The 12,500-nt window shown below is 37.1% G+C and overlaps 1 non-coding gene across 1 annotated transcript; it reads left to right on the forward strand.

Moving 5' to 3' along the window:
- The first annotated feature begins 11,594 nt into the window (after nt 1-11,594).
- Nucleotides 11,595-11,678, forward strand: TRNAL-CAG (transfer RNA leucine (anticodon CAG)). The gene has a single exon. It is a non-coding gene; the product is annotated as a tRNA-Leu (tRNA).
- The last annotated feature ends 822 nt before the right edge of the window (nt 11,679-12,500 follow it).

Consider the following 12,500-nt stretch of genomic DNA (forward strand, 5'->3'; position numbering starts at 1 on the left):
ACGAACATGTTCGGACTACGTTTCTTATTTACCAGTGGTTTTTCTGCAAATTATATTCACGTGTCATTTGTGAAATACTGCAATATATATATATATATATATATATATATATATATATGTATGTATATGTATATATATACATATATATATGTACAGCTGCACAGAAAACTATCGTTAGTAAATCACGCTAATCATTTTGACACAAAACAACGAAACAATTTGAGACAAGTTGAAGTCTCCATCGGAAATAAGATTATCATGTCATAGTGAATCCATATGAACTTCGGAACTATTATTCGATTCATATTCATTCAGAAGGAATTCGAACAATTCGAACCCCAGAAATACCAACCCTTCGGTATCATAAGGTTATGTTCATTCGCGAATGTTTCGACACCCCTACTAACGATAGTTTTCTGTGTAGCTGTACAACACTGAATGGGTCCCAGTGACTAGATACTTTTTTATCAACCACAATACAATTTACTTCTAAACCATCAACATCAGAAGAACCGTGGAGGCACATGCAGAAATTGAAACGTTTCAATTTCTGCATGTGCCTCCACGGTTCTTCCGATGTTGATGGTTTAGAAGTAAAGTGCATTGCGGTTGATGATATATATATATATATATATATATATATATATATATATATATATATGATCATTCTTATGACAGTCGCATGTAGGATTCGATCCCACTGCTCCAGCCACTGGTAAGATAAACATTACAATGCCTTTGTCCGCTCGGCCAATCAGCAGCCAGAATTACGCCCGAGCCGGGTCACCAGAGCTGCGTGCGAGGTTGGCTCAGGTCGGGATCAGAACGAGAACCCAGCGACCAATCAGCGTTCAACACTCCTCCCGGGCCAATCAGCCTGAGCCTTATACCTCCTTTATAAGGCCCACACCCAGATGCTTGCTTCATTCTTCTCCACGACTCCACGAATAGTAGACCTCCTCGATTCACCATGAAGTCCTCTCACCCTGAAGAAGCCTCCCGGTGAGGCGAAAAAACTTTGAAGTTTTCGGTGTATTTGTTCAACAGTTTCACACTGTTACATCCTCAAGAATACAATTGTCGGCACACATCAGCGCATTTCGTTACACTATGGATGTTTCCGTTCATAATCTGAACCACGAAGAAAAGGAATCCTTTTATAAATTGAAGAACCTTCATTTGAAGATAGTCAAATCTATCAGCGCAGTTGACTTCAACCAAAATATATGTATATATATATATATATATATATAAACATAAATGGGCATAGGCTCTGACTCCTGTGCTATCTCCTTCCCTATTAAGAGAGAGAAAACCTTCAGATCATATACACATCATTTACTTCCGGTCATCCATCCCTTCTCTTCATGGTCTTTATCCTCTTCTTCTTCCTTTCGATTTTGCCTCTCAATTCAGCCTCCCTCTCAAAGAAAATAATATTGATGATGATGATGATGATGATGATGATGATGATGAAGATGACGTGGATTATGATGATGATGACGTCGATGATGATGATGATGGTGATGACAATGATGATGATGATGATGATGATGATGATAATGATGATGACGACGATGACGATGATGATGACAATGATGATAGTGATGACAATGACTGTGGTGAAGACAATGCTGATGGTGATGATGATGATGACGACAATGATGATGGTGATGACAAGGCTGATGGTGATGACAAGGATGATGGTGATGGCGATGGTGTTGGTGATGATGATGATAGTGATGACGATGAAGATGGTGATAGACTATGGTGATGATGATGATGATGATGATTATGATGATGATGATGACGTCATGTCGTATAATCGAGCTTGTTTACTGTAAATACTTTTACAGAAGTGTCTGACTTACATCGTGGAAGGTTTTGTAAATAAATAAATAAATGAGTGAATAAATAAAAAAGTTAAATAAATTAATAAACAAAAAGACATTTATGGCTTGATTGTACCCTCACCTCATTTTTTCTCAAACCTCCCTGAATATTTCCCACTACTCCCTTGGGTTGTTGGGGGTTTTGGGGTGTTGAGGGTGGGGATGGGGGTTGGGGGTGGAAGGGGGGGTGGAAGAGGGGGGGGCTGCTCAATACCGTCCACTTTGGAAACAACTGTCCTATACTGAAACTAACATTTCTCATGCAATCAGCCCAGAGATAGGAGTCCTGTTGGGGCTTCAAGGACAACTTCAGCTCAAGTTTGATAACGGTAATTTGGCAATCCGTCCCGTAGGCAGCCGGCCACCTTGAGAAACGGCGAGGCGTTGGTTGCTCGAGTTCGTTTGAGTAGAAACGACTTAGGCTACAACATTTCACTTTTCGAATCTCCAAATGTCAAATCACCTTTGCGTCATATATTGAGAAACTGAATGACAAATCAAGAGAAGTTGAACCTAGTGAATATTAGACACATTGATACATTGCCCTTGGGGCAGTCTATAATACAGCAAGTGAAGTCGTCTTCCAGATTTTCAAATTCACAACATTTGATGAAATCCTTGAATGTGTTACGGAGGCTTCAGATCCGACATGACGTCATAACGGTGAGCGAGTTGGATCGAACTAATTTCATGTTTCAAGTTTCCTTTCCGGAGCTCCTAAACTCCACACAATATCCTGTTTGTCACCAAAACAAAATCTTATCTTCACATTTACTCGCACAAATACTCTTTCTAAGAAAGAGTTGTAATTCTTTAGTAACAAGATTATAAGATCATTAGAACATAAGAATCGAGGAGACTGCTAGAGACTAAATACTACACTAAGAAGTCCCATATCTTCTCTTAAAACTGCCAATAGTTTCAGCGCTTACTACATGGTCACTCTCCTCCATTCGTTAACCACTATATTGCTATATAAACTTGTATCTTAACTTTCTGTAAGCATTCTGCTGAAGAGGACTACAGATAGTAGTCGAAATATACAGTTTCTCTTTGTTTCCGTTATTATTTCTCCGATAGTGGGTTTACAAAGAACATTACTAAACCAGTTCTTGCCTATTTCCTTCTTAAACGTAAGTTTGTCCAAATTAAACTCATTAATGCGAGCCCCATAATCATTAAGCCCTTGACCTATTTGGGTATCTCTATTAGATATTCAAATAGAGTTTGATCGTTTTAGTGAGATGAAAGGAATTTTCGGTTCAATGTAGGATAAAATCCTTGAGATAGAGCGACGAGTGAATATTCTTGTATCATAACCCATATTCCTCTTAACCCATTCAACTCATGTCAGCCGATTGTGGTGTAGATACGAAAAACCGGATATGGTAGGCCTCGCGCCGGCCCGTACATCCGAATATCATCTGATGCGGCTTGACCGCGCGAGGACTGACGTCATATTTTTCTGGTGTTTGATCAAACATTTTGGTGTTTTATAATTTTTTTGTTTTATTTGACCAAATGACAAGACATCTTGTCATCGGAGTTTAAAGGGTTAATGTATTGTCACACTGGACTTTTTTTCCTTCGACTGTTGGAGCAAATTTACAACCTTCACCTTTTCGCAATGAGTCGGATACGCTTTACGAAAATAATTTTCCTCTGGCATAACAAATGATATTCTATGTGAAATGTTAAGAAAACAAAATAGTTTGCCAGAGTGATTTCACGGCGGAAAAAATGCTGGAGGTGGATGCTGCCGCCAATTAATTGGAGGTCGGAGGAAAATGGCCCAATGTGATATGGTTTTACACAAAAACTAAATATGAAGTATATTTCGTTTGATTACATTTTCTGGCTAAATCGAGTGATTTTTTTCAAAACATCATAACATACTATATGAGTATATTATTTACTGTATTTACAAGGTATTCCTAATCATTGCAATGCTCCGCAACAGGTGGCTACATCCACAGCTGCTATCCATGTTATCAACTAATGACGTAGGTCACCTGTGAATACATTTCTACAAAATAAAGAGAATAGAACATTTTATTATTCACTCTTCCCTTCTCTGTCACATACACACACACACTCACAATATATATATATATATATATATATATATATATATATGTGTGTGTGTGTGTGTGTGTGTGTGTGTGTGTGTGTGTGTGTGTGTGTGTGTGTGTGTGTGTGTGTGTTTGTGTGTGACACAGCCCGTAAGGATTTCTCCCCACCTTTTTTTTCTGCACAAGGGGACGGAAAGGGAAGGTCGCCGATTAAGTGAAGCGGCCTTGTTGTGGATGTGCTGTGTCTTGCTTCATTGCTTCTGACCCAGGGCAGTGGGCGGGATACAGGGATGACCCGCCATCCATGAGGAGCTAAGATGAGAAGGAGGAAAGGGTGGTGGACGGGAGTGAAATGGGTGGGAGTGGGTACTTGGCTACCTCTCTCATATGAGGGAAAAACCCTTGGTGTATATATATATATATATACATATATATATACATATACATATATATACATACATATATATTACAAAGGATTACAAAGGATTACAAAGGCGGAGCATGCCGACAGGAGACCTTTTGATCCATATCTAGGTCGGATGCAAAAAAAAAAAAAAAAAATCATATTAATAATAAATTAAAACTATAATAATGTAAAAATAACAAATAAAATACATAAAGAAATGCATAGGTATAGTTGAATAACAAACAAAAAGGTAAATAGTAAATGATTATAAATTGACATATAACTAATAATAAATCAGACAGACAAATTATAACAAAACAAAAACAAATAATATAACATAAATTATAATCATTACAGCATCTTACTTAGGTATTTATCTAAATGATTCTTAAAGCTTCGAACTGAACTACATTGCACTACCTGTGCAGAAAGTTTATTCCATTCATTAACTACACGGTTGGCAAAGTTGTTTCTACCTACTTCCAAATTGAATCTATTTCCGGACAGTTTGAGACCATTGTTTCTTGTCTGATTCTCATTCAATGTGAAAATTTTGTCACTTTTGATGTTGTCAATTCCCTTTAAAATCTTAAAGACCTGTATCAAGTCACCTCTGAGTCTACGCTTTTTTAGGGAAAACAGATTCATGTGCTTAAGTCGATTTTCGTATGATTTATTTTTGATATTTGGAATCAGTTTTGTGGCTCGCCGTTGTACTTTTTCCAGTCTGTCAATGTCTTTAATGAGATTCGGTGACCATACGGAAACAGCATATTCCAAATGTGGACGAACTAACGATTTATATAGCTTGTTAATGAGTGATGGACTTTTGAAATCAAAAGATCGCGCAATCAATCCCAGAATCTTATTTGCTTTCTCAGAGGCTGAAATACACTGCTTGGATGATTTGAGGTCGTTACTGATAATTACGCCGAGATCTTTTTCACTATCCACTTTTGTTAACGAATTTCCAAATAACTTGTAATCGTACTTACTGTTATTTTTACCTATGTGCATTACCTTGCATTTACTTGTGTTAAATTTCATTAGCCACTTTTCAGACCATTGCTGTAATTCATCTAAATCTTCTTGAATATCTAATTGGTTTGAGTGATCATTTGCCACTCCGCACAGTTTTGTATCATCAGCAAATTTGGAAACAGTAGATTTTAGTCCATGGTCTATATCATTTATATATAATATGAATAGAAGTGGCCCAAGAACGGAACCCTGAGGAACTCCACTTGCAACACTTTTCCATCCAGAAGTTTTTCCATTTAAAACAACTCTCTGTTTTCGACCTTTCAACCAATTACTAGTCCAACCTAATAGGCTACCACTTATTCCATGCAAAGCTAATTTAGTAAGTAGTCTTTCGTGTGGGACGGTATCAAAAGCTTTTGCAAAGTCTAGATATATTAAATCTATATTGTTTCTTTTGTCATAATTCGAGATAACTGTGTTGTAGAATTCGAGTAAGTTAGTCACGCAAGAACGTTTCCGTCTGAAACCATGCTGGCTATCATTTATCAAACGGTTACTTTCTAAATGATATTCGATATCATCTCTGATGATAGTTTCCATTATTTTTCCTACGATCGAAGTCAAACTTATAGGCCTATAGTTATTTGGTTTCTTTTTGTCACCTTTTTTGAATATGGGAGTAACGTTAGCTAGCTTCCATTCTCTTGGGACATCTCCGGATATGATGGATTTCTTGAAAATAATTTCTAATGGAACAACAATCTCATTTTTCATTTCCTTTAAGATTCTTGGATGCCAACCGTCAGGCCCTGGTGTTTTATTAACTTTGAGTTTGTCTATACACCTTTTAATTTTTTCTTTTGTTATATTTACCGTAGTGAGTAAGTTTACCCCAGACTTTTCACAGGTTTCAGTTTGGAATTCACTTTGAGGTGTTTCGTTTACGAATACCGAGCTAAAATAATTGTTTAAGATATTACACATTCCTTCATTTGAATATTCAAGTTGACCGTCAGCAGATAATAGTGGACCAATGTGATTCCTAACAACCTTTTTATCTCTAATGTAACTATAGAATTCTTTGGGATTCTCTTTGGATTTATCAGCGATGTTCATTTCGTATTGTCGTTTTCTTTTTCTTATTGTCTTTTTTAAATCTCTCTGTATTGATACATAACTTTCATAGTCATTAGATGCACCCGAGCACTTATATTTCTTATAAGCCTGTCTCTTTTTAGCAATACTTTTTTCAGTTTCTTTGTCGAGCCACTTTGGGCGAGCCTGATTTGGGGGACGTCTGTCCTTAAAAGGAATGTAAGTTTGAATCATCTTAGTGAGCGTATTTTGAAATACATATACATATACATATATATACATATACATATATATATATATGTGTGTGTGTGTGTGTGTGTGTGTGTGTGTGTGTGTGTGTGGTACCAACCTCTAGATAATTGGTTCAACCTCCAACAGTGATCACAATGATGGTCCCTCCTTGCGACTTGATTAGTAAATCAGAGTTCAACATCAACAACACGCTCACTGCCACCTGTTACATAATGTAACCAAATTATCCCGGAAATATGGTCACAGAGGAATCAATTCGCTCGCAGTCATATCTAGAACATGAAATCAAATCAGAATATGAAAATGATATGACATTATTTGGTCTTCCTAGAGTAAAAAAATAAACAACAAAATAATAAATGGATAAATAAATAGATAGAATTAAAAATACAATAAAATTGAATAATAATCAAAAGAAACGAAAAATAAAATAATCATAATAATAAATTAATAGTAATAATATTAATAGTAGTAATAATAATGAAAATAATGAAAAAAATAATAATAATAATAATAATAATAGATAATAATAATAATAATAATAAAAATAATAATAAAAATAATAATTATGATAATAATGATAATAATAACAATAATAATAATAATAATGATATAATGGAAGAACAATAACAGCAGACGCACTAAAACGATGACATTATTCTCTTAACGGGCGGAGAGCTCTTTCTCTATAGGCGACAGTAACATGCATGGGTCATTACGTGCATTGAAAAAAGTTAACACCGATCTAATGGTTCAAGTTTCGTTCTAGTTTTCTCTTTGTCTGAAGGTCTTATCAACCGCCTTTCGTCACGTATCTGACACTTATGCATTTCTGTCCTCTAGTCTCCTGGCAAAAACCACATCAAAACTGTTTTAGAATAATTAGGCATCTACTAACTACTAAAGTATGTGCGCTTCAAGTAGTCCGTTCATGGTGTGGCATGCGTCGTGAGCCATTCTACCAAATAAACTTTATCACATGCCTCCCTCTTATTTCCCATCTATGTGCTACTTGATTTATTTTTTTCAATATATTCTGTATATAGTAAAGGAAGTTGTGTAGTACATTGAGCATCGCTTTTTTTAGGTTTATAAACAACGGTTACCCTCCCCATCCCACCTGCCTCCCCTACGACACCTCGTCGTGGCAACATGGGGTGAAAAAAGCGGTGTTGCCACGTGTCATAGAATTTATTCAGATCGTTGTTACAATTAGAAAAAAATACATACACTGTACTATACAGCTTCCTTTAATATATGCAGAATAAAAAAATAACACATAGACGGAAAATAAGAGACAGAGGGTCATGTACTAGGGTTGATTTGGCAGATTAACTAGTAGTAAATCACGAAGAAGTATGCAACATCCTGAACGGACTCATTAGAGCGTACAGACTGTAACTACTAGTTTTTGGTTTGGGACCCCATTTGTAGGCCCCCCCTCACCCCTAGGGTTCACTATTTTAATCCATTCGTCTCCCCTCCCCCCCTCTCCCTTCCCCCCATCCCCCTCCCCTTCCGCTACTATTTAAATATAATAACATTTCGTCGGGTACAAGAAATTCGCTAAAGTGCGGTCAACTAAGGCCCTGTTCACACTAGTTTGAACCACGTCGAAACCGCGACGGTGCCGCATAGTCAAAGAAAAACCACTCAGTTGTGTGTGAACGCCTACATTAACTTACACTGTAATTGAACCGCGGAAGTTGAAACCACTAGTGTGAACGGGACCTAAGATATCCGTAATCCGATCCTATATATAATTCTTAAGCTGAATAAAATTATTTAGCACCGTCTAGAAAGAAAAATTCTACAATGAAACATAGGCACGAGTGGGTTCAAGAAGCTTAGGTTCCAAAAACGTCATTCCTTACTAAGCAAAAATATAGATAAATAAACAAATAAATAAATAAATAAATGAAAATAAAAAATAGAATAGATAAAAAATAAATAAATAAAATAAAATAAAGAATAAACAAAAATAATAAAATAAAAAACAAAGAAAATAAGAAGCTGGCCGCCCAAAACAAGGAAATAAATAAACTGAATCAATAAAGAAAAAATCGTTCAAGTTTTGACAAATCATTTGGGATTCAGTACCAAAAATAAAAGTACTGTACGCTAAACAAATCAACATCACGTTAAGCAGAATAAAATATCTAAAAGGTGTTGATATCTCCTTATACGTGTGATTTAATTCAGCAGGAACCAACCAAAACAGGCCCTAGGAAAAATATCACCGTGACAGATGAACTAAACGTAAATCTCTTTCTTGTACAAGATCTGGAAACCAAAACTGATTTATCAGCAATATCAAATATGATCAAACATGTCTGAAGCCTATTCAATTCTAAAATTAATTTGAGGAGTCAAACAATATTATGGGAACTATGACGGAAAATATACTCAAAAAAATAGAATGATACAAAAATAAAAGTAACAGATTAGACAGCCATAATTAACAAAATATTAACTTAATTTTCACCGCAAACACGGTCAACGGCGTCACTGCTGTCGCCATCGCCGATACTGACGCCATACTGATGACGTCATCGACGACAATGACGTCACCGATGTTATCGCCCATGCTTATGCCACGCTGTTGCGGAGTTTTAGTGGTTGGCATTGATTGATGCCATTAACAAGAGCAACATCAACGGAGATAGCGATATTGACTGATGCATTGGAGTGAGCTTTGTCAGCAGAGTGGCTGCCAATGCAAATGGAATGGTGTTGTCACGCCTGGTGCTCACACTCACTGGCGTTGTCGAGCCTCGCCCTCCCGCCCTCCCTCCCTCGCTGTCTCTCTCTCTCTCTCTCTCTCTCTCTCTCTCTCTCTCTCTCTCTCTCTCTCTCTCTCTCTCTCTCTCTCTCTCTCTCTCTCTCTCTCTCTGTGTGTGTGTGTGTGTGTGTGTGTGTGTGTGTGTGTGTGTGTGTGTGTGTGTGTGTGTGTGTGTGTGCGCTCACATGTGTGTGTGTGTGTGGGGGGGGTGCACAGGCGTATGTGTGAGCGCGTGTGTGTGCGTGTGTAAAGGACATCATAATTGTGAAATAGTTTTCGACCAATCTAGGCAAAAATAAAAATAACGATGAAAATAAAAACTAAACAAATAAATTTTGAATTAGAATAAAAAAAGGAATCTCCATTTTAATTCATTTTCTCATAAAGGGGTATTCTAAAAAAAAAAATTGTAAACATTTGTAACAGACTACAACTATTTTAGTTATACCAAAAATGTTCCTTTTATCCACTGCAGTGATATGGTATATCCATTTTGTAAATGTTTTAATTTACAGAAAGAAACTGATTTTATCAAGTGCAGTGACATGGTATATCCATTTTGTAACTGTTTTAATTTGTAGAAACTGATTTTTCTATGTTTTTCCCAAACGACAGGAAGCCAAGCACATACCTACTGATTTCCTACCACCACAACTTCAATGAAAGAAAAATAAAAATAAATCACATATGCTTGATGGCTTTGTTTCTCAGTAATACATCGACTACAGCAACTAGGAGCTTTATATGAGCGAACATTTCATGACAAACCTTATCTGCATCGATAACACGTTCAATGAAATAATAATGATAATAATGATGATAATGATGATAATAATAATAATAATAATAATAGTAATAATAATGATAATAATAATAATAATAATAATAATGATAATAATAATAATAATAATAATAACTATAATAATACATACATACATACATACATAAATAAATACATACATACATATACCAAAGGCTTTTTCCCCCCATACAAGGGAGGTAATAATAATAAAAATATTGATAAATCGGATCACTGTACACTCATAGATGCAAAGAGGCCATATTGCTATTACCCGTCATTCATCACTTTTTACTGACTCCGCCAGGTAATCTCATTCTGCTACCCTTGTCCAGACGGGGAGGTAACCCAAATGTCGGCTTAAAAAAAAATAGCTGTTTCCCGTAACTTACAAGACTTGCCATACTATTGGGACCTTTCACTAGGCCAGGCTATTCCATCCAGATAAAAAACGACCTACATTCAGTCAACCAAAACATATGACGGAGTCATCCTTACGGACTGTTGCGTCAGGTAATTAAGTCACTGCTGGGAATCGGAGAGGAGTGCGAGATTCGAACCCACAACTAACCAAATGCGAGACCAGCACGCTTCCGATGACGCTGCGATGCTTAGTCACTGCTAATTGCGTGAAGGTAATTAAGTAAATAAATAACAAATAGATAAACGGAGCAAATAAACAAACTCGGAAATAGATAAATAAAATAAGTAAACGACTCAATCAAAGCATAAATAGTTGATGCATGAAAATGTTTACAAACAGGAATCAGGCTTCAGAAGACATCTAACAAATAAATAACATAAACAGAGCACTTGAAAAAGCTGTAATAAGCGAAACGTCGCACAAATAAAGGCTCCGTCCTCATATGGTGTTTAACTCGTCAGTCTTGTCGGCAACTGGTACTTTCATGAAAAAAACACAATAAACATAAATAAGCAAATAAATAACTCCAAATATAAATGATTGATGTAAGTAATATCTACCAACAGACACCACAACAACACTTCATGTTTGTTTGTTTGTTTGTTTTGTAAACAGACGATTTCATGCAGCTGAAGGAGACTTCGACACCTGAATGAAATCGCCAGTAGAACTGGTCACCGCGTTGATGCTGATTACGTATTATGGCCCTGTTCACACTAGCGGTTTGAATCGCCGCAGTCCAATTACAGTGTAAGTCAATAAAGGCGTTCACACACAACCGCGCAGTTTTTCCTTGACGATGTGGTACCGCAGCGGTTTCCGCGCGGTTCAAACCGCTAGTGTGAATAGAGCGAAATATTTCATGTCTTGTAATACGGGTACTTCCATGTCAGGATGGCCGAGCGGTCTAAGGCGCTGCGTTCAGGTCGCAGTCCGGTATTCCGGGCGTGGGTTCGAATCCCACTCCTGACAGACCCTTTAGGAAACGTAAGGGCCTCGTTCTCTCATAGACGCGGGTTCGAGTCTCACACTCACACTCCCCTCTATTCCCAGCAATGAATTATACACCTAAGGTACATCAGTCAAAGGTGACCTCTTCACACTGGTCCCCCACCCCGCCCGCCCCCGAGGATGAATAAAATCGCTTGGCGAAAGACAGATTAAACAAGTTAATAGTAGGAAGAGGGTACTTCGAGACAGACGCCTTTCTCTTGGGAAAAGAAATTAATAATAGGTAAATGATGATAAAGATAAATAAATACGACATTCAAACCAGACACGTACAAGAAGTCAAGACCTGTGCTCTTCCTCTTTGTACAATCACGAATAAAACGTCTGACCCAAATTACATTTCTCACAACGTCAATATATTATATATATATATTCTTTTTTTTTTGTCGAGTACGTGATATGTTTTCCTACGTAGTATTCAGTTTCCAGTCAGCTAATTTTCTTGAATAGATAAAAAAAAATTGTCAGTCAAAGAGTTTGGATTTTGTATCACGAACAACTGTGGGCGAGCCAAACTTTTGTTCGTGACTGTACACATTTATTATCGAACCAACGCTGGGCGATTTGCTGCCTTTGTCCAAAACCGCGGCGACTTGAGCCCGCGACAATTTTGCGCTGATCCGCTTTGCTATTCATGTCTCTGTTTAAGATCAATAGAATATTCAAAGCGGCCTCCCTTCCCCAACCTCCCACGCCTATCGACGTTTCTCTGATTAGCCCAGAGTCTTCCATCGAAAAGGTCCCAATGAAACACCAATTCTTGGCAAGGAGCGTTGGAGCGAG

This window comes from Oratosquilla oratoria, chromosome 39 (genome assembly GCF_046742065.1).
Source record: "Oratosquilla oratoria isolate Oo_2021 chromosome 39, ASM4674206v1, whole genome shotgun sequence".
In the NCBI taxonomy this organism is placed as follows: Eukaryota; Metazoa; Arthropoda; class Malacostraca; order Stomatopoda; family Squillidae; genus Oratosquilla; species Oratosquilla oratoria.